Source organism: Pseudophryne corroboree, chromosome 9, assembly GCF_028390025.1.
Source record: "Pseudophryne corroboree isolate aPseCor3 chromosome 9, aPseCor3.hap2, whole genome shotgun sequence".
In the NCBI taxonomy this organism is placed as follows: Eukaryota; Metazoa; Chordata; class Amphibia; order Anura; family Myobatrachidae; genus Pseudophryne; species Pseudophryne corroboree.
The window spans coordinates 86795750-86819549 of NC_086452.1; the positions used below are offsets into that span (position 1 = coordinate 86795750).

At 45.6% G+C, this 23800-nt stretch overlaps 1 long non-coding RNA gene across 1 annotated transcript in view; it reads left to right on the top strand.

The window, feature by feature from the left end:
* The first annotated feature begins 2724 nt into the window (after positions 1-2724).
* LOC134956717 (uncharacterized) overlaps positions 2725-23800 on the top strand; it is a 59222-nt gene continuing 38146 nt past the window's right edge. The window contains exon 1 of the long non-coding RNA XR_010186122.1: positions 2725-2865. This is a non-coding gene — a long non-coding RNA (uncharacterized LOC134956717). The remainder of the gene's footprint in view (positions 2866-23800) is intronic.

Genomic DNA, 23800 nt, shown 5'->3' on the forward strand with positions numbered 1-23800 from the left:
TGAGCTACTAATTAAGTCACCTGTGCTGAAGCCTGGATATCACTAAAACCTGCACTGTTAGTGTGCCTTGAGGACCGTGGTTGGGAATGCCTGCCCTACTCTCTTAAACCGCTTCTGTAGGAAACACTGAATTCACACAAACCTGACATTTGCTGACATGTTGAACTGAAATGTATATAACTTTCCATTATAATCACAAAGTTGGGCTTATTCAGAGTAGAATGGAAATCATCAGCAGATGCCGCTAACCAGGGACGGTCTGGGCCTCCATTTCAGCATGGGCATTTGTGAACGCGTGCACGCACATCATAGGGGGCTGCGCACACATTACAGAGGGCGAGCTGACACAATGTACGGGGGCGTGCTGCAAGTCAGGGGGCGTGGAACCATGGCACACCCCCATTTCCATGTAGACGCTTGCTGGGCGCCAGGGCGCGCCACGAGTCCGGGGGCGTGGCCTCGCAGCACTCCCCTATTTCCATGGAGACTGGCGAGGCTGCCAAAGCAGAGAGCCGGAGGCTAATTTCAGCCTACCCCTTATGTGCAATCTAGCACCGGACTGTGAAGCACCAAGACGCCCAATTCCAGTGTCCTTGGACAGTGCAACTCTGCTGGTGGTTGTAAAAACTCCATCGTGTGCACCATTGGCACTTGCACCAGCGTATGCCATACCACCCAACTTCTGAAAGCAGTGAAGCGGGACCTGGTGTGCCTGCATCCGAAAAGGGTGGCAGGGCCTCGGGATAAGGGGGCGGCGATTCGCTTTACAACCCCCAGTTTCGTAAGTTTAGGGACGTACTCAGTGCTCCCTGAGCACCTGCGCAGCCCCTGGCTCACCTCCCCGTACTATTAGATCACTATTCAATGATCATCGACTGCTCTGCAGAGCAGCGGCGATCACATGCTCCCCCAACTTACTCCCCCCTGCGCGCCCACAGGATGCTGCGGCTCATGGGTGGGGCAGTGGGACAGTGTCTGAATAGCAGTACTGTCCCGGAGGAATCAGGACAGTTGGGCGGTATGGTATAGCTGGTCTCCTGCACCAGAGTGTTATGGCGGAGCAGTCACTTAGATCTGGTAGACTCGGAATTCAGGAGGATGGTCACATGGATATCCGATTGCATGATTTCTTATTGCAGGAATTTATATTCTAGATCATCTTTTGATAAAGGAGGATATTTCTAATCAGCCAGTTATTTGCCTTACATGTATCAAACATAATAACATTATTCATGTAAACTTAATTTTAGGAATGAAATATTGATTTATAATAGTTTTCAAGCTCACCTGTCACGTGTGTGCGGTTGGTCGAAGGGACTGAGCTACTGCAAAGTGAAAACTTATGGAGAAAGGGTGGGTGGACGTTATTATGTTCCGATCTTGGGCCTGAGTTATGTTTGTAAATAAAGCCAAAAAAAAAGCATGCAACTTTGTATTTGGAACAAACCATGTTGCCATGGAAGGGGAGTAAATACATTTATATTTTTTTCTGTGCAGGGTAAATACTGGCTGCTTTTGCATGTAGCCCACAAATATTATACAGCTTTATTTTGACACTGCAAGTTAGATTTCAGTTTGAACACACCCACCCAAATCTATCTCTCTCTGCACATGTGAAATCTGCCCCACCTGCAGTGCAGCATGGTTTTGCCCAGTTTCTTGCGTTTTCCCTTTACTTACAAACATGAATCAGGCCCTTTCTCTGGATATGTTTAGGGATCCGTGTAACCCTGCTACCTGATTAAATTATAGGGGTTTCATTACAAAGCGTTCGATTGTAAATCTGGTGCTTTTGATGGGCGGTATTTCATGAGACACAGACGTAGTGATGTCACTAGTCCGGGAACGAAGCTTGGAGCTCAGGGACTTCTCTGGCAAAGGCTGGGGGACGGCAGCGTATGGTATATTTTTATTTATATCACATCTACATTTAGAGCCTGATGTAGATGCACATGCTAATGCAATTGCAGCCGCGATTCTGTATGCAGATTGATGTGCAAACATATGCTAACGCTGCCGCCAGCTGGAAATGTATTGAGATCCCCACTGTGGCCCAGCTAATATCCGCCACAGCGTACACACACACAGCAGTGGCTGCAGATCCTTTGATAAGCGATCATCTGAGTGACTCTGTGTTTGCGCAGAATGGCAGCGGGAACTAAGACGCTGGCTCATGTATTCTGCATGTGAGATTGTAGATGTAGGCAGAGATATGCCCGGCAAACAGTGTTTTTGTCCCCACTCCCCATTATTGCTTGTAAAACGGTCTCCTCATGTCAATCATTCGCGATTCATTCTTCACTATGAATGTCCTTGCAAAAGTACACAAAAGTACCTTGGTGTGTGCGCAGTGCCATTTCAGAGCATGCACAGTCGGACGATAATTGGTCCACTGCATTATTATCAGCACTGAGGGCCTAATTCAGCATGGATCGCAAATCAGCAAAATTAGCACACAAAAAAAGCGTAAAACCGCAAATTCTGCAACTTAAATAGCAAAAACTGAGAAAAAAAACAATTTCTGAGACTTAGCAAAAACTGCGTATGCACTACGAAAAGTAAGCGTGTAGGGGGCGTATTAACGGACTGGACTCGCAAATACTACGATCAGGGGCGTGTTGCGGGGCGTGTTGTGGGCGTATGCTGATGGATGGTGGGCGGTGCATTCGCAATTTTTACAACAGATCGCACATTTCTGATGTGCAGTTTCTGAGTGACTACAGGTCTACCTTAAAAATTGCACAAGCTGACCTCAGTTGTAGACTGCATGTATACTGCAATCATTGCTTCATCACACCCAGCTGAAGAAACTCACGCCTCAGACCACAAATCACTTCATTCAGCTGTATTGGAACTTAGAAACATGTAAGGTATTGTATAACTCTGTAACACATGTTGATTGTGAAATATATGTTACTAACCGATTTGTGTTTACACTTACTAACAATCGAGGTTTGACAACCACACTATTTGATGGAAGCAAATGTAAAATAACCTTTACAAGCATTTTGCTTAGTAGTATCTGCTGAATGACATTTAGCTTCCTAACATTTTTGTATTTTTTTTTAAACAACCAACATTTTTTTTGTTAAACAAAACATACCCACATACAATTTTATTTTTTTTATTTTATTTGTGTGCTACACATAAACATATGTGGAAGAACAGCAACACCATCTTTTTATTTTCAAGTTTTGCAAATTCTGCTCCATTTGTATACTTACTTATTGAAACAAATATTTACACATAATTCCTTGAAGTAAGGTATGTAAATAAAAGCAGAGAAACAATAATATGTAATGTTGGACCACTTCACAATCAAAAACACACTATTTTATTTATTTATTTTATAAAAATGTTACTGTTGTTTCCGAATTAAAATATTTAGACTCCAAAAAAAGTGTGTTTGTTAAAACATATACCAATAACTGCTGTTGTGTAGGGTTTAGAGGCTAGAAATCACACTCTCTCTAGTTGAATATATTTGAACACAGTTATGGGCATTAGTCAATGTTTGAAGAAAAACACTATGGTGTCTTTAAGATAATGGCCCTCATTCCGAGTTGATCGGTCGCAAGGCGAATTTAGCAGAGTTACACACGCTAAGCCGCCGCCTACTGGGAGTGTATCTTAGCATCTTAAAATTGCGACCGATGTATTCGCAATATTGCGCTCACAAACTACTTAGCAGTTTTAGAGTAGCTCCAGACTTACTCTGCCTGTGCGATCAGTTCAGTGCTTGTCGTTCCTGGTTTGACGTCACAAACACACCCAGCGTTCGCCCAACCACTCCCCCGTTTCTCCGGCCACTCCTGCGTTTTTTCCGGAAACGGTAGCGTTTTCAGCCACACTCCCATAAAACGGCCTGTTTCCGCCCAGTAACACCCATTTCCTGTCAATCACATTACGATCGCCGGAGCGATGAAAAAGCCGTGAGTAAAAATACTATCTTCATAGCAAAGATACTTGGCACAGTCGCAGTGCGAATATTGCGCATGCGCACTAAGCGGAATTTCACTGCGATGCGATGAAAAATACAGAGCGAACGACTCGGAATGAGAGCCAATAATTGCTAAATTACCACAAGATCATTTGACCAATTAAGTGATGATTGAATTGATTTACAATTGTTGAGTAGTTTCTTTTATTTGGGTGCAGGAAAGTAGGTTGTGCAATTTTTAAGGGAAAAACACTGTTGTTAGCAAAAAATGCAACATCAGAAACATGTACGCAAAAATTGCGTACATTTGTAATATGTACGCAAAAAATTGCGATTATTAGGATGATTTTCGCATTATTTGCACATTTCACAAGGCCACCTTCTTTTTGTTAAATTAAATTAGTGTTGCTGTTTTTCCGTTTGGGTGTGCTTTCGGAATTTTGCTTTTGCTCGCAATTTTTGCTAATTTGTAATTTTTGCAATCCTTGCTGAATTTGCCCCTGAGTCTGCATCTGTATTAGACCCCTTATGAGTGTTTTATTAGGGGTCTATACTAAGCCTTGAATGGAAATAAAGTGGACGGAGATAAAGTACCAACCAATCAGCTCCAAACTACCATGTTACAGGCTGGGGTTAAAAAATGACAGGAACTGGTTGGCTGGTGCTATATCTCCGTCCACTTTAACTCCATCTAAAGTGCCCTACTCACTGGCCGACCCGCCGCCGAGCTGCCCGACGGCAGATACGGCCGACGAGCGACCCGGCGGCGGGGGGCAGTGACGGGGGGAGTGAAGTTTCTTCACTCCCCCCGTCACGCGGCTGCATTGAAGTGCAGGCAAATATGGACGAGATCGTCCATATTGGCCTGCATGCACAGCCGACGGGAGACCAGCGATGAACGAGCGCGGGGCCGCGCATCGTTCATCGCTGGAGTCTCCACACTGAAAGATATGAACGAGTTCTCGTTCATTTATGTACGAGATCGTTCATATCTTTCAAAAAATCGGCCAGTGTGTAGGGCCTATAAGGCTTAGTAAATAGACCCCTAATTAATTCTTTAGTAAAGTTTATTCTTTGGTTTACTTAAGGTGGATCTAATCAACACTACGGGCCATGTCGGCTAGTGTTCTGGCTTGTTTTTTATTTGACAGTGGAGTCAGCCTTTCATATTTTGGGATTTTCTGCGCTGGGATGTGGTAAGCCTATTTTGTGAAAGGTGCCTGGAGCTCGTAGCTTCATCAGCATTTCGCTAATCTGGCCCTGATGTTCTGCTGTAATGACACCCATATGGAATTCATCTATTTTAAGAAATATTCCGTCAAAGAAGCACACGCATGAGAATGAAAGGAGAAATTTGAAATCCATTTTCATGGAACATAGCGAATAAAAAAACAACAAATTTGTCATTGCCTAATGAAAGTTGTTTCTAATTAACAATTAATCGGAGAGCATGCAAATCTCTTTGCTGCGGCTGAGTACTGGCTTAGCATTTTATTGGCACAGTGGGAACGGATTAAAAGAAATTGTGTATTTAGTGTTGGTTCAGCTGTAATCTTCATGTTCTTACCAATAACAGAAGGCAGTGCCCTGGTCACTGCCGGCGTGGGAAGAATAAAGGAAAGGCTGTTAACATGTGTTAATGTGTGACTAGCGTGAATACCATAAGACCGCGCCAATCACGCTCCAAGTAACACCGTCATCTGTTGATGAATGCTGTATATCAGCTGCTTAACACTTAAAAGGAGGCTGAAAGGGGAGAGGTCTACTTAGAAAGGGGTGTGGTCGTACAGAGAGTGGTTATATGGGTTGTAGCCAAAATTTTCCAAAATTTCCAATCAGGGATGCTGTGTGGTACGGGCTATAGTACACCAGTAAATCAGCCCGGTGTTGGACTGGAGTATGAAGGGTCCACCGGAGGAAGGAAGTGGTGAGGTACCATGTTTAGGGGTGTGGCCAGCTAACATAGAAGCTTTGCTAAACATTAGAGAGAGCATGATTTTGGTCCTTTAAAAAAAAAAAAAAATATATATATATATATATATATATATAGTAACAGAGTAGGCAGCACTCCAAATAAAGTTCAAGGTAGCTCCGGTGCCCTCCTAGGTGTCCTGTGCTCAGAAACCCAAATGTACAGCATACAAGGCGGCACTCAATCAAATGATGAAAGGAGCAGGTAAATGTGTTTAACGTTTCGAGATTTATTTCTCGTCGTCAGGATACCACGTCCTGACGACAAGAAATAAATCTCGAAACGTTGAACACATTTACCTGCTCCTTTCATCATTTGATTGAGTGCTGCCTTGTATGCTGTGTATATATATATATATATATATATATATACATACATATATATATATATATATATATATATCTAGCTATACATATATAGATAGATAGATAGATATTTATTTTTACTGATAGTGCATGCATGATAATGTACCAGATTAATAACAGCAATGCACTGTAGAAAATACACCATAGTGCTGTGCTGTATAAGGTAACATATATATAATAATGTACACAGTAAGTGCACAGTCTGAAAATTCATCCCTAGGAGGTGGTGGTCTCTCAGGCGTAGGGACCACCGTGGGGGAGAGTTGTAGGTACAGGGCAGTTGCCATTCCAATTTCTGGTAAACTACACTGCCGATATTTGTGGAACAGCCTCAAAAGGCCTTCCATAGGGCAGGATACGTACAGGGAAGGGAAGCTGTCCCTTCTTTCAGTATCTTACCACATCTATCTTTATGTATGGCTCCAGTGTACAATAGTATGATGCAGGGTGTTGCTGGCTGCTGCTGTGATCTCTGCTCCTGGGTGATGGGTGCTGGGTCAGAGGTGGAACTAGCAGCAGTGCTAGGGGGCACCAGTCAAAACTTCTCTAGGGCATCACATTTGTTACGGCCATAGTTTGCCATCCCTGCTGTCAGTATAAAGCAGCAATAATTTAGAATATGGTTTTGCATTTTACATTTTTGCTGCTTTAAATCTAAGGGCTAAATCATCGGGCTAGGGACACCATTCAGTAAGGATTGCAAATTCTGCTTTGCCTCGCATGCTGGGGGCCGCCCATTGCAGGGCAAGGCTGCCCAGCTGGCTAACCGCCGCTCCCCCCATCTGCGACCCGCCGTAATTATTGCATTGTCACAGAAATTAGGGAAGCCTCCAGCTGCATGAGGCCTGCCGCCAGTGTCGGACTGGGGTAAGAAGGGCCCACCGGGGTAATGCAGTGGTAGGGGTCCATGCTTAAGGGTGTGGCCAGGCAATAGTGGAGGTGTGGCCAACCACCACAGAGACCCGGCTAACCGCTAGGGAGTGCATGGGCTGGGCCCATAGTCCTGTGCAGTATAAGGTAACATGTATAATGTATAATTAAACTGCACTGGGATAATGTCTGGCACCTAATCCCTAGAGGAAGACGTGGCCCCACAGGCAGTGGGGCCCACCGGTGATTTCCCCTGTTCCCCTGTGGGCCAGTCCGACCCTGCCTGCCGCCATCTTTTTGATCGAGGCAACTGTGTGTGACATTACACAGCCCCCCGTTCACACCGCCACACTCCAGTTTCCCTGCCGCCTCCCTCCCTCCCTCTCCGCGAACACCTCTACCTGTCAATCAGGCAGAGGCGCTCGCATTTACTGTGGGGTGCCTGCAGTAAATGCGAGTGCATGCGCAGGACGGGCCCTGTGCATGCACCCGCCGGGCAAATGGAAAATTCCGATTGGATCGCGATTTCTGATCCAACCTGAATTAGGCCCTAAAAATGCAAAACTGAAGCTGAATGAGGGGCCACATTCATTTGGAAGCAGAGCAGATGCGTTGCTTTATTTTATTCTGTGCAGATTAGGGAAAGGTAAGTAGTCATATATGACAATATGAAAATGGTGGGGAGCACATGTGAAAAGAACATTGAGGATGTACAGTATATCACAGGAACTAACCCCCACCCCCCCACCCCCATCAAGCTTGGCATATTGGGGTCTCATATGATAGCTAGGCAATTTTTACACACTGTACTGTAGTCACAAAACTCAAACCATGAGGAAACTGGTGTTTTAAGTAGAGATGAGCGGGTTCGGTTTCTCTGAAACCGAACCCGCACGAACTTCATGTTTTTTTTACGGGTCCGAGCAGACTCGGATCCTCCCGCCTTGCTCGGTTAACCCGAGCGCGCCCGAACGTCATCATGACGCTGTCGGATTCTCGCGAGACTCGGATTCTATATAAGGAGCCGCGCGTCGCCGCCATTTTCACACGTGCATTGAGATTGATAGGGAGAGGACGTGGCTGGCGTCCTCTCCATTAGAAATTAGATTAGAAGAGAGAGAGAGATTGTGCAGAGTCAGACAGAGTTTACCACAGTGACCAGTGCAGTTGTTGTTAGTTAACTTTTATTTATTTTAATATAATATATCCGTTCTCTGCTATATCCGTTCTCTGCCTGAAAAAAAACGATACACAGCAGCAGCCAGTCACACAGTGTGACTCAGTCTGTGTGCACTCAGCTCAGCCCAGTGTGCTGCACATCAATGTATAAAAGGCAAAGCTTATAATAATTGTGGGGGAGACTGGGGAGCACTGCAGGTTGTTATAGCAGGAGCCCCCAGGAGTACATAATATTATATTAATTTAAAATTAAACAGTGCACACTTTTGCTGCAGGAGTGCCACTGCCAGTGTGACTAGTGGTGACCAGTGCCTGACCACCAGTATAGTAGTATATTGTTGTATGTATTGTATACTATCTCTTTATCAACCAGTCTATATTAGCAGCAGACACAGTACAGTGCGGTAGTTCACGGCTGTGGCTACCTCTGTGTCGGCAGTCGGAACTCGGCAGGCAGTCCGTCCATCCATAATTGTATTACAATATATACCACCTAACCGTGGTATTTTTTTTTCTTTCTTTATACCGTCGTCATAGTGTCATACTAGTTGTTACGAGTATACTACTATCTCTTTATCAACCAGTGTACAGTGCGGTAGTTCACGGCTGTGGCTACCTCTGTGTCGGCAGTCGGCAGGCAGTCCGTCCATCCATAATTGTATTATTATTATAATATATACCACCTAACCGTGGTTTTTTTTTCATTCTTTATACCGTCATAGTGTCATACTAGTTGTTACGAGTATACTACTATCTCTTTATCAACCAGTGTACAGTGCGGTAGTTCACGGCTGTGGCTACCTCTGTGTCGGCAGTCGGCAGGCAGTCCGTCCATCCATAATTGTATTATTATTATAATATATACCACCTAACCGTGGTTTTTTTTTTATTCTTTATACCGTCGTCATAGTGTCATACTAGTTGTTACGAGTATACTACTATCTCTTTATCAACCAGTGTACAGTGCGGTAGTTCACGGCTGTGGCTACCTCTGTGTCGGCAGTCGGCAGGCAGTCCGTCCATCCATAATTGTATTATTATTATAATATATACCACCTAACCGTGGTTTTTTTTTCATTCTTTATACCGTCGTCATAGTGTCATACTAGTTGTTACGAGTATACTACTATCTCTTTATCAACCAGTGTACAGTGCGGTAGTTCACGGCTGTGGCTACCTCTGTGTCGGCACTCGGCAGGCAGTCCGTCCATCCATAATTGTATTATTATTATAATATATACCACCTAACTGTGGTATTTTTTTTTCTTTCTTTATACCGTCGTCATAGTGTCATACTAGTTGTTACGAGTATACTACTATCTCTTTATCAACCAGTGTACAGTGCGGTAGTTCACGGCTGTGGCTACCTCTGTGTCGGCAGTCGGCAGGCAGTCCGTCCATCCATAATTGTATTATTATTATAATATATACCACCTAACTGTGGTATTTTTTTTTCTTTCTTTATACCGTCGTCATAGTGTCATACTAGTTGTTACGAGTATACTACTATCTCTTTATCAACCAGTGTACAGTGCGGTAGTTCACGGCTGTGGCTACCTCTGTGTCGGCAGTCGGCAGGCAGTCCGTCCATCCATAATTGTATTATTATTATAATATATACCACCTAACCGTGGTTTTTTTTTCATTCTTTATACCGTCGTCATAGTGTCATACTAGTTGTTACGAGTATACTACTATCTCTTTATCAACCAGTGTACAGTGCGGTAGTTCACGGCTGTGGCTACCTCTGTGTCGGCAGTCGGCAGGCAGTCCGTCCATCCATAATTGTATTATTATTATAATATATACCACCTAACTGTGGTATTTTTTTTTCTTTCTTTATACCGTCGTCATAGTGTCATACTAGTTGTTACGAGTATACTACTATCTCTTTATCAACCAGTGTACAGTGCGGTAGTTCACGGCTGTGGCTACCTCTGTGTCGGCAGTCGGCAGGCAGTCCGTCCATCCATAATTGTATTATTATTATAATATATACCACCTAACCGTGGTTTTTTTATACCACCTAACCGTGGCAGTCCGTCCATAATTGTATACTAGTATCCAATCCATCCATCTCCATTGTTTACCTGAGGTGCCTTTTAGTTCTGCCTATAAAATATGGAGAACAAAAAAGTTGAGGTTCCAAAATTAGGGAAAGATCAAGATCCACTTCCACCTCGTGCTGAAGCTGCTGCCACTAGTCATGGCCGAGACGATGAAATGCCAGCAACGTCGTCTGCCAAGGCCGATGCCCAATGTCATAGTACAGAGCATGTCAAATCCAAAACACCAAATATCAGAAAAAAAAGGACTCCAAAACCTAAAATAAAATTGTCGGAGGAGAAGCGTAAACTTGCCAATATGCCATTTACCACACGGAGTGGCAAGGAACGGCTGAGGCCCTGGCCTATGTTCATGGCTAGTGGTTCAGCTTCACATGAGGATGGAAGCACTCAGCCTCTCGCTAGAAAACTGAAAAGACTCAAGCTGGCAAAAGCACCGCAAAGAACTGTGCGTTCTTTGAAATCCCAAATCCACAAGGAGAGTCCAATTGTGTCGTTTGCGATGCCTGACCTTCCCAACACTGGACGTGAAGAGCATGCGCCTTCCACTATTTGCATGCCCCCTGCAAGTGCTGGAAGGAGCACCCGCAGTCCAGTTCCTGATAGTCAGATTGAAGATGTCAGTGTTGAAGTACACCAGGATGAGGAGGATATGGGTGTTGCTGGCGCTGGGGAGGAAATTGACCAGGAGGATTCTGATGGTGAGGTGGTTTGTTTAAGTCAGGCACCCGGGGAGACACCTGTTGTCCGTGGGAGGAATATGGCCGTTGACATGCCAGGTGAAAATACCAAAAAAATCAGCTCTTCGGTGTGGAGGTATTTCACCAGAAATGCGGACAACAGGTGTCAAGCCGTGTGTTCCCTTTGTCAAGCTGTAATAAGTAGGGGTAAGGACGTTAACCACCTCGGAACATCCTCCCTTATACGTCACCTGCAGCGCATTCATAATAAGTCAGTGACAAGTTCAAAAACTTTGGGTGACAGCGGAAGCAGTCCACTGACCAGTAAATCCCTTCCTCTTGTAACCAAGCTCACGCAAACCACCCCACCAACTCCCTCAGTGTCAATTTCCTCCTTCCCCAGGAATGCCAATAGTCCTGCAGGCCATGTCACTGGCAAGTCTGACGAGTCCTCTCCTGCCTGTGATTCCTCCGATGCATCCTTGCGTGTAACGCCTACTGCTGCTGGCGCTGCTGTTGTTGCCGCTGGGAGTCGATGGTCATCCCAGAGGGGAAGTCGTAAGCCCACTTGTACTACTTCCAGTAAGCAATTGACTGTTCAACAGTCCTTTGCGAGGAAGATGAAATATCACAGCAGTCATCCTACTGCAAAGCGGATAACTGAGTCCTTGACAACTATGTTGGTGTTAGACGTGCGTCCGGTATCCGCCGTTAGTTCACAGGGAACTAGACAATTTATTGAGGCAGTGTGCCCCCGTTACCAAATACCATCTAGGTTCCACTTCTCTAGGCAGGCGATACCGAGAATGTACACGGACGTCAGAAAAAGACTCACCAGTGTCCTAAAAAATGCAGTTGTACCCAATGTCCACTTAACCACGGACATGTGGACAAGTGGAGCAGGGCAGGGTCAGGACTATATGACTGTGACAGCCCACTGGGTAGATGTATGGACTCCCGCCGCAAGAACAGCAGCGGCGGCACCAGTAGCAGCATCTCGCAAACGCCAACTCTTTCCTAGGCAGGCTACGCTTTGTATCACCGCTTTCCAGAATACGCACACAGCTGAAAACCTCTTACGGCAACTGAGGAAGATCATCGCGGAATGGCTTACCCCAATTGGACTCTCCTGTGGATTTGTGGCATCGGACAACGCCAGCAATATTGTGTGTGCATTAAATATGGGCAAATTCCAGCACGTCCCATGTTTTGCACATACCTTGAATTTGGTGGTGCAGAATTTTTTAAAAAACGACAGGGGCGTGCAAGAGATGCTGTCGGTGGCCAGAAAAATTGCGGGACACTTTCGGCGTACAGGCACCACGTACAGAAGACTGGAGCACCACCAAAAACTACTGAACCTGCCCTGCCATCATCTGAAGCAAGAAGTGGTAACGAGGTGGAATTCAACCCTCTATATGCTTCAGAGGTTGGAGGAGCAGCAAAAGGCCATTCAAGCCTATACAATTGAGCACGATATAGGAGATGGAATGCACCTGTCTCAAGTGCAGTGGAGAATGATTTCAACGTTGTGCAAGGTTCTGATGCCCTTTGAACTTGCCACACGTGAAGTCAGTTCAGACACTGCCAGCCTGAGTCAGGTCATTCCCCTCATCAGGCTTTTGCAGAAGAAGCTGGAGGCATTGAAGAAGGAGCTAACACGGAGCGATTCCGCTAGGCATGTGGGACTTGTGGATGCAGCCCTTAATTCGCTTAACAAGGATTCACGGGTGGTCAATCTGTTGAAATCAGAGCACTACATTTTGGCCACCGTGCTCGATCCTAGATTTAAAGCCTACCTTGGATCTCTCTTTCCGGCAGACACAGGTCTGCTGGGGTTGAAAGACCTGCTGGTGACAAAATTGTCAAGTCAAGCGGAACGCGACCTGTCAACATCTCCTCCTTCACATTCTCCCGCAACTGGGGGTGCGAGGAAAAGGCTCAGAATTCCGAGCCCACCCGCTGGCGGTGATGCAGGGCAGTCTGGAGCGACTGCTGATGCTGACATCTGGTCCGGACTGAAGGACCTGACAACGATTACGGACATGTCGTCTACTGTCACTGCATATGATTCTCTCAACATTGATAGAATGGTGGAGGATTATATGAGTGACCGCATCCAAGTAGGCACGTCACACAGTCCGTACTTATACTGGCAGGAAAAAGAGGCAATTTGGAGGCCCTTGCACAAACTGGCTTTATTCTACCTAAGTTGCCCTCCCACAAGTGTGTACTCCGAAAGAGTGTTTAGTGCCGCCGCTCACCTTGTCAGCAATCGGCGTACGAGGTTACATCCAGAAAATGTGGAGAAGATGATGTTCATTAAAATGAATTATAATCAATTCCTCCGCGGAGACATTGACCAGCAGCAATTGCCTCCACAAAGTACACAGGGAGCTGAGATGGTGGATTCCAGTGGGGACGAATTGATAATCTGTGAGGAGGGGGATGTACACGGTGATATATCGGAGGGTGAAGATGAGGTGGACATCTTGCCTCTGTAGAGCCAGTTTGTGCAAGGAGAGATTAATTGCTTCTTTTTTGGGGGGGGTCCAAACCAACCCGTCATATCAGTCACAGTCGTGTGGCAGACCCTGTCACTGAAATGATGGGTTGGTTAAAGTGTGCATGTCCTGTTTTGTTTATACAACATAAGGGTGGGTGGGAGGGCCCAAGGATAATTCCATCTTGCACCTCTTTTTTCTTTTCTTTTTCTTTGCATCATGTGCTGATTGGGGAGGGTTTTTTGGAAGGGACATCCTGCGTGACACTGCAGTGCCACTCCTAGATGGGCCCGGTGTTTGTGTCGGCCACTAGGGTCGCTTATCTTTTTCACACAGTCAGCTACCTCATTGCGCCTCTTTTTTTCTTTGCGTCATGTGCTGTTTGGGGAGGGTTTTTTGGAAGGGACATCCTGCGTGACACTGCAGTGCCACTCCTAGATGGGCCCGGTGTTTGTGTCGGCCACTAGGGTCGCTTATCTTACTCACACAGCGACCTCGGTGCAAATTTTAGGACTAAAAATAATATTGTGAGGTGTGATGTGTTCAGAATAGGCTGAAAATGAGTGTAAATTATGTTTTTTGAGGTTAATAATACTTTGGGATCAAAATTACCCCCAAATTCTATGATTTAAGCTGTTTTTTAGGGTTTTTTGAAAAAAACACCCGAATCCAAAACACACCCGAATCCGACAAAAAAAATTCGGTGAGGTTTTGCCAAAACGCGGTCGAACCCAAAACACGGCCGCGGAACCGAACCCAAAACCAAAACACAAAACCCGAAAAATTTCAGGCGCTCATCTCTAGTTTTAAGTAATAAAAGGGGCTTCATAAATAGGCCCCTATACTGTACTATACTGTACTGTACTGTAAGTGGTAATTCATCAAAGGAACAATAGCAGGTTATGGTCGCAGTATTGGATGTGTAACAGGTGACTGGCTTTAATGTTCCATGTACATCAGAGTATTGGCAAATTGTCTTCACATGCTTACAACATGCATTGTGGGCTGACGCAGTATTGCAGACAATGCGGCTGCATTATGTACAAGGATCTGATTACATATATTTACCATCATCTATTCAGCCGCACTGACCCCCACCCAGTTACTTATGGAAGTACCATTACTATCAGCACGTCTGTGCCCCATACCTCTACCTGCTGTAAAAGAGCTGTGATTCTTACATAAAATGACATGCACGTGACTTTAATAATATTAGATCCCCATATGTAACAAGTTAAATGTTTACTTGTATTCCTTTTGCAGCCAGAACAATGTTTTACCTAATTGAAATACACAAATACATGTTGCATTAATGTAAAACAATGAAAATGAAAAATAGAAAGAAGTTATTCAATTAAGATCAAAAATATGCAGTGATATCAAGTATTCTTTTAGTAGTATAAAAAGAATAAACTGTTTAGTATTGAATAAACATTGAACATGGTAATCTCTTGTGGTACAGGTATTTACTTTCTCTCTCCGAGTTATAATGTGTAGTCTGTATAGGTCGTTCTATTCAGAAATGTAAATGAAACGTATACTACCAAAGGAAAAGTAGAAAAAGTTCGTAACTGGCGCAGTGTAGCGCTGCGCTGCGTTACCATAAACACTTTGTACATTTCACTACAGCTGTCATGCGCATTTACACTAGAGATGAGCGACGGAAATTTTTCGGGTTTTGTGTTTTGGTTTTGGGTTCGGTTCCGCGGCCGTGTTTTGGGTTCGACCGCGTTTTGGCAAAACCTCACCGAATTTTTTTTGTCGGATTCGGGTGTGTTTTGGATTCGGGTGTTTTTTTCAAAAAACCCTAAAAAACAGCTTAAATCATAGAATTTGGGGGTCATTTTGATCCCAAAGTATTATTAACCTCAAAAACCATAATTTCCACTCCTTTTCAGTCTATTCTGAATACCTCACACCTCACAATATTATTTTTAGTCCTAAAATTTGCACCGAGGTCGCTGTGTGAGTAAGATAAGCGACCCTAGTGGCCGACACAAACACCGGGCCCATCTAGGAGTGGCACTGCAGTGTCACGCAGGATGTCCCTTCCAAAAAACCCTCCCCAAACAGCACATGACGCAAAGAAAAAAAGAGGCGCAATGAGGTAGCTGTGTGAGTAAGATAAGCGACCCTAGTGGCCGACACAAACCCCGGGCCCATCTAGGAGTGGCACTGCAGTGTCACGCAGGATGTCCCTTCCAAAAAACCCTCCCCAAACAGCACATGACGCAAAGAAAAAAAGTGGTGCAATGAGGTAGCTGACTGTGTGAGTAAGATAAGCGACCCTAGTGGCCGACACAAACACCGGGCCCATCTAGGAGTGGCACTGCAGTGTCACGCAGGATGTCCCTTCCAAAAAACCCTCCCCAAACAGCACATGACGCAAAGAAAAAAAGAGGCGCAATGAGGTAGCTGTGTGAGTAAGATAAGCGACCCTAGTGGCCGACACAAACACCGGGCCCATCTAGGAGTGGCACTGCAGTGTCACGCAGGATGTCCCTTCCAAAAAACCCTCCCCAAACAGCACATGACGCAAAGAAAAAAAGAGGCGCAATGAGGTAGCTGACTGTGTGAGTAAGATAAGCGACCCTAGTGGCCGACACAAACACCGGGCCCATCTAGGAGTGGCACTGCAGTGTCACGCAGGATGTCCCTTCCAAAAAACCCTCCCCAAACAGCACATGACGCAAAGAAAAAAAGAGGCGCAATGAGGTAGCTGACTGTGTGAGTAAGATAAGCGACCCTAGTGGCCGACACAAACACCGGGCCCATCTAGGAGTGGCACTGCAGTGTCACGCAGGATGTCCCTTCCAAAAAACCCTCCCCAAACAGCACATGACGCAAAGAAAAATAAAAGAAAAAAGAGGTGCAAGATGGAATTGTCCTTGGGCCCTCCCACCCACCCTTATGTTGTATAAACAAAACAGGACATGCACACTTTAACCAACCCATCATTTCAGTGACAGGGTCTGCCACACGACTGTGACTGATATGACGGGTTGGTTTGGACCCCCCCAAAAAAGAAGCAATTAATCTCTCCTTGCACAAACTGGCTCTACAGAGGCAAGATGTCCACCTCATCATCACCCTCCGATATATCACCGTGTACATCCCCCTCCTCACAGATTATCAATTCGTCCCCACTGGAATCCACCATCTCAGCTCCCTGTGTACTTTGTGGAGGCAATTGCTGCTGGTCAATGTCTCCGCGGAGGAATTGATTATAATTCATTTTAATGAACATCATCTTCTCCACATTTTCTGGATGTAACCTCGTACGCCGATTGCTGACAAGGTGAGCGGCGGCACTAAACACTCTTTCGGAGTACACACTTGTGGGAGGGCAACTTAGGTAGAATAAAGCCAGTTTGTGCAAGGGCCTCCAAATTGCCTCTTTTTCCTGCCAGTATAAGTACGGACTGTGTGACGTGCCTACTTGGATGCGGTCACTCATATAATCCTCCACCATTCTTTCAATGTTGAGAGAATCATATGCAGTGACAGTAGACGACATGTCCGTAATCGTTGTCAGGTCCTTCAGTCCGGACCAGATGTCAGCATCAGCAGTCGCTCCAGACTGCCCTGCAACACCGCCAGCGGGTGGGCTCGGAATTCTGAGCCTTTTCCTCGCACCCCCAGTTGCGGGAGAATGTGAAGGAGGAGATGTTGACAGGTCGTGTTCCGCTTGACTTGACAATTTTCTCACCAGCAGGTCTTTCAACCCCAGCAGACTTGTGTCTGCCGGAAAGAGAGATCCAAGGTAGGCTTTAAATCTAGGATCGAGCATGGTGGCCAAAATGTAGTGCTCTGATTTCAACAGATTGACCACCCGTGAATCCTTGTTAAGCGAATTAAGGGCTCCATCCACAAGTCCCACATGCCTAGCGGAATCGCTCCGTGTTAGCTCCTCCTTCAATGTCTCCAGCTTCTTCTGCAAAAGCCTGATGAGGGGAATGACCTGACTCAGGCTGGCAGTGTCTGAACTGACTTCACGTGTGGCAAGTTCAAAGGGCATCAGAACCTTGCACAACGTTGAAATCATTCTCCACTGCGCTTGAGACAGGTGCATTCCACCTCCTATATCGTGCTCAATTGTATAGGCTTGAATGGCCTTTTGCTGCTCCTCCAACCTCTGAAGCATATAGAGGGTTGAATTCCACCTCGTTACCACTTCTTGCTTCAGATGATGGCAGGGCAGGTTCAGTAGTTTTTGGTGGTGCTCCAGTCTTCTGTACGTGGTGCCTGTACGCCGAAAGTGTCCCGCAATTCTTCTGGTCACCGACAGCATCTCTTGCACGCCCCTCTCGTTTTTTAAAAAATTCTGCACCACCAAATTCAAGGTATGTGCAAAACATGGGACGTGCTGGAATTTGCCCATATTTAATGCACACACAATATTGCTGGTGTTGTCCGATGCCACAAATCCACAGGAGAGTCCAATTGGGGTAAGCCATTCCGCGATGATCTTCCTCAGTTGCCGTAAGAGGTTTTCAGCTGTGTGCGTATTCTGGAAACCGGTGATACAAAGCGTAGCCTGCCTAGGAAAGAGTTGGCGTTTGCGAGATGCTGCTACTGGTGCCGCCGCTGCTGTTCTTGCGGCGGGAGTCCATACATCTACCCAGTGGGCTGTCACAGTCATATAGTCCTGACCCTGCCCTGCTCCACTTCTCCACATGTCCGTGGTTAAGTGGACATTGGGTACAGCTGCATTTTTTAGGACACTGGTGACTCTTTTTCTGAGGTCTGTGTACATTTTCGGTATCGCCTGCCTAGAGAAATGGAACCTAGATGGTATTTGGTACCGGGGACACAGTACCTCCAACAAGTCTCTAGTTGGCTCTGCAGTAATGATGGATACCGGAACCACGTTTCTCACCACCCAGGATGCCAAGGCCTCAGTTATCCGCTTTGCAGTAGGATGACTGCTGTGATATTTCATCTTCCTCGCAAAGGACTGTTGGACAGTCAATTGCTTGGTGGAAGTAGTAAAAGTGGTCTTACGACTTCCCCTCTGGGATGACCATCGACTCCCAGCAGCAACAACAGCAGCGCCATCAGCAGTAGGCGTTACACGCAAGGATGCATCGGAGGAATCCCAGGCAGGAGAGGAATCATCAGAATTGCCAGTGACATGGCCTGCAGGACTATTGGCATTCCTGGGGAAGGAGGAAATTGACACTGAGGGAGTTGGTGGGGTGGTTTGCGTGAGCTTGGTTACAAGAGGAAGGGATTTACTGGTCAGTGGACTGCTTCCGCTGTCGGCCAAAGTTTTTGAACTTGTCACTGACTTATTATGAATGTGCTGCAGGTGACGTATAAGGGAGGATGTTCCGAGGTGGTTAACGTCCTTACCCCTACTTATTACAGCTTGACAAAGGGAACACACGGCTTGACAAATGTTGTCCGCATTTCTGGTGAAATACTTCCACACCGAAGAGCTGATTTTTTTGGTATTTTCTCCAGGCATGTCAACGGCCATATTCCTCCCACGGACAACAGGTGTCTCCCCGGGTGCCTGACTTAAACAAACCACTTCACCATCAGAATCCTCCTTGTCAATTTCCTCCCCAGCGCCAGCAACACCCATATCCTCCTCATCCTGGTGTACTTCAACACTGACATCTTCAATCTGACTATCAGGAACTGGACTGCGGGTGCTCCTTCCAGCACTTGCAGGGGGCGTGCAAATGGTGGAAGGCGCATGCTCTTCACGTCCAGTGTTGGGAAGGTCAGGCATCGCAACCGACACAATTGGACTCTCCTTGTGGATTTGGGATTTCGAAGAACGCACAGTTCTTTGCGGTGCTTTTGCCAGCTTGAGTCTTTTCAGTTTTTTAGCGAGAGGCTGAGTGCTTCCATCCTCATGTGAAGCTGAACCACTAGCCATGAACATAGGCCAGGGCCTCAGCCGTTCCTTGCCACTCCGTGTGGTAAATGGCATATTGGCAAGTTTACGCTTCTCCTCCGACAATTTTATTTTAGGTTTTGGAGTCCTTTTTTTACTGATATTTGGTGTTTTGGATTTGACATGCTCTGTACTATGACATTGGGCATCGGCCTTGGCAGACGACGTTGCTGGCATTTCATCGTCTCGGCCATGACTAGTGGCAGCAGCTTCAGCACGAGGTGGAAGTGGATCTTGATCTTTCCCTAATTTTGGAACCTCAACATTTTTGTTCTCCATATTTTAATAGGCACAACTAAAAGGCACCTCAGGTAAACAATGGAGATGGATGGATACTAGTATACAATTATGGATGGACTGCCGAGTGCCGACACAGAGGTAGCTACAGCCGTGGACTACCGTACTGTACTGTGTCTGCTGCTAATATAGACTGGATGATAATGAGATGTAGTATGTATAAAGAAGAAAGAAAAAAAAAACACGGGTAGGTGGTATACAATTATGGATGGACTGCCGAGTGCCGACACAGAGGTAGCTACAGCCGTGGACTACCGTACTGTACTGTGTCTGCTGCTAATATAGACTGGATGATAATGAGATGTAGTATGTATAAAGAAAAAAAAAAAACCACGGGTAGGTGGTATACAATTATGGATGGACTGCCGAGTGCCGACACAGAGGTAGCTACAGCCGTGGACTACCGTACTGTACTGTGTCTGCTGCTAATATAGACTGGATGATAATGAGATGTAGTATGTATAAAGAAGAAAAAAAAACCACGGGTAGGTGGTATACAATTATGGACGGACTGCCGAGTGCCGACACAGAGGTAGCTACAGCCGTGGACTACCGTACTGTACTGTGTCTGCTGCTAATATAGACTGGTTGATAATGAGATGTAGTATGTATAAAGAAGAAAGAAAAAAAAACCACGGGTAGGTGGTATACAATTATGGACGGACTGCCGAGTGCCGACACAGAGGTAGCTACAGCCGTGGACTACCGTACTGTACTGTGTCTGCTGCTAATATAGACTGGTTGATAATGAGATGTAGTATGTATAAAGAAGAAAGAAAAAAAAACCACGGGTAGGTGGTATACAATTATGGATGGACTGCCGAGTGCCGACACAGAGGTAGCTACAGCCGTGGACTACCGTACTGTACTGTGTCTGCTGCTAATATAGACTGGATGATAATGAGATGTAGTATGTATAAAGAAGAAAAAAAAAAACACGGGTAGGTGGTATACAATTATGGATGGACTGCCGAGTGCCAACACAGAGGTAGCTACAGCCGTGGACTACCGTACTGTACTGTGTCTGCTGCTAATATAGACTGGATGATAATGAGATGTAGCATGTATAAAGAAGAAAGAAAAAAAAACCACGGGTAGGTGGTATACAATTATGGACGGACTGCCGAGTGCCGACACAGAGGTAGCTACAGCCGTGGACTACCGTACTGTACTGTGTCTGCTGCTAATATAGACTGGTTGATAATGAGATGTAGTATGTATAAAGAAGAAAGAAAAAAAAAACACGGGTAGGTGGTATACAATTATGGATGGACTGCCGAGTGCCGACACAGAGGTAGCTACAGCCGTGGACTACCGTACTGTACTGTGTCTGCTGCTAATATAGACTGGATGATAATGAGATGTAATATGTATAAAGAAGAAAGAAAAAAAAACCACGGGTAGGTGGTATACAATTATGGATGGACTGCCGAGTGCCGACACAGAGGTAGCTACAGCCGTGGACTACCGTACTGTACTGTGTCTGCTGCTAATATAGACTGGATGATAATGAGATGTAGTATGTATAAAGAAGAAAGAAAAAAAAACCACGGGTAGGTGGTATACAATTATGGACGGACTGCCGAGTGCCGACACAGAGGTAGCTACAGCCGTGGACTACCGTACTGTACTGTGTCTGCTGCTAATATAGACTGGTTGATAATGAGATGTAGTATGTATAAAGAAGAAAGAAAAAAAAACCACGGGTAGGTGGTATACAATTATGGATGGACTGCCGAGTGCCGACACAGAGGTAGCTACAGCCGTGGACTACCGTACTGTACTGTGTCTGCTGCTAATATAGACTGGATGATAATGAGATGTAGTATGTATAAAGAAGAAAAAAAAAACCACGGGTAGGTGGTATACAATTATGGATGGACTGCCGAGTGCCGACACAGAGGTAGCTACAGCCGTGGACTACCGTACTGTACTGTGTCTGCTGCTAATATAGACTGGATGATAATGAGATGTAGTATGTATAAAGAAGAAAGAAAAAAAAAACCACGGGTAGGTGGTATACAATTATGGATGGACTGCCGAGTGCCGACACAGAGGTAGCTACAGCCGTGAACTACCGTACTGTGTCTGCTGCGACTGGATGATAAATAATGATATAAAAAATATATATATATCACTACTGCAGCCGGACAGGTATATATTATATAATGACGGACCTGCTGGACACTGTCTGTCAGCAGAATGAGTTTTTTATAGAATAAAAAAACACCACACAAGTCACACGACGAGTGTTTAACTTTTTCAGGCAATCACAATATAGTATACTATACTGGTGGTCAGTGTGGTCAGGTCACTGGTCAGTCACACTGGCAGTGGCACTCCTGCAGCAAAAGTGTGCACTGTTTAATTTTAATAATATGTATGTACTCCTGGCTCCTGCTATAACCTATAACTGCTCCCCAGTCTCCCCCACAATTAAGCTGTGTGAGCACAGTCAGATATTATACATAGATGATGCAGCACACTGGGCTGAGCACAGATATGGTATGTGACTGAGTCACTGTGTATCGTTTTTTTCAGGCAGAGAACGGATTATATTAAATAAAACTGCACTGGTGGTCACTGGTCAGTGGTCAGTCACTAGTAAACTCTGCACTCTCTAGTACTCCTAAGCTCCAGTAAATCAAGTGTCTCTGTCTCAATCTCACTCTCTCTCTTCTAATCTAAATGGAGAGGACGCCAGCCACGTCCTCTCCCTATCAATCTCAATGCACGTGTGAAAATGGCGGCGACGCGCGGCTCCTTATATAGAATCCGAGTCTCGCGATAGAATCCGAGCCTCGCGAGAATCCGACAGCGTCATGATGACGTTCGGGCGCGCTCGGGTTAACCGAGCAAGGCGGGAAGATCCGAGTCGCTCGGATCCGTGTAAAAAAAGCTGAAGTTCGGGCGGGTTCGGATTCCGAGGAACCGAACCCGCTCATCTCTAATTTACACCTTGCATGCATTTCAATGGCAGAACCTTGTTAACACACTGAGATACGGCTACACAGTGATTATACAACTGTTTGAACACGCATTTGGATTGAACAATATAACAATTTCCTGTTTTGTCACAGACACATGAATGAAACACAAACTGAACACATTTCTAAACACAATCTAAACACATAACACACAGGTATATACTAGAGATGAGCGGGTTCGGTTTCTCTGAATCCGAACCCGCACGAACTTCATGTTTTTTTTCACGGGTCCGAGCGACTCGGATCTTCCCGCCTTGCTCGGTTAACCCGAGCGCGCCCGAACGTCATCATGACGCTGTCGGATTCTCGCGAGGCTCGGATTCTATCGCGAGACTCGGATTCTATATAAGGAGCCGCGCGTCGCCGCCATTTTCACACGTGCATTGAGATTGATAGGGAGAGGACGTGGCTGGCGTCCTCTCCATTTAGATTATAAGAGAGAGAGATTTACTGGAGCTTAGGACTAGGAGGAGTACTGTAGAAGTGTAGAGAGTGCAGAGAGTTTACTAGTGAGTGACCACCAGACAGTGCAGTTTATTTAATATATCCGTTCTCTGCCTGAAAAAAGCGATACACACAGTGACTCAGTCACATACCATATCTGTGTGCACTGCTCAGGCTCAGCCCAGTGTGCTGCATCATCTATATATATTATATATCTGTCTGACTGCTCAGCTCACACAGCTTATAATTGTGGGGGAGACTGGGGAGCACTGCAGTGCCAGTTATAGGTTATAGCAGGAGCCAGGAGTACATAATATTATATAGTGAGTGACCACCAGACAGTGCAGTTTATTTAATATATCCGTTCTCTGCCTGAAAAAAGCGATACACACAGTGACTCAGTCACATACCATATCTGTGTGCACTGCTCAGGCTCAGCCCAGTGTGCTGCATCATCTATATATATTATATATCTGTCTGACTGCTCAGCTCACACAGCTTATAATTGTGGGGGAGACTGGGGAGCACTGCAGTGCCAGTTATAGGTTATAGCAGGAGCCAGGAGTACATAATATTATATAGTGAGTG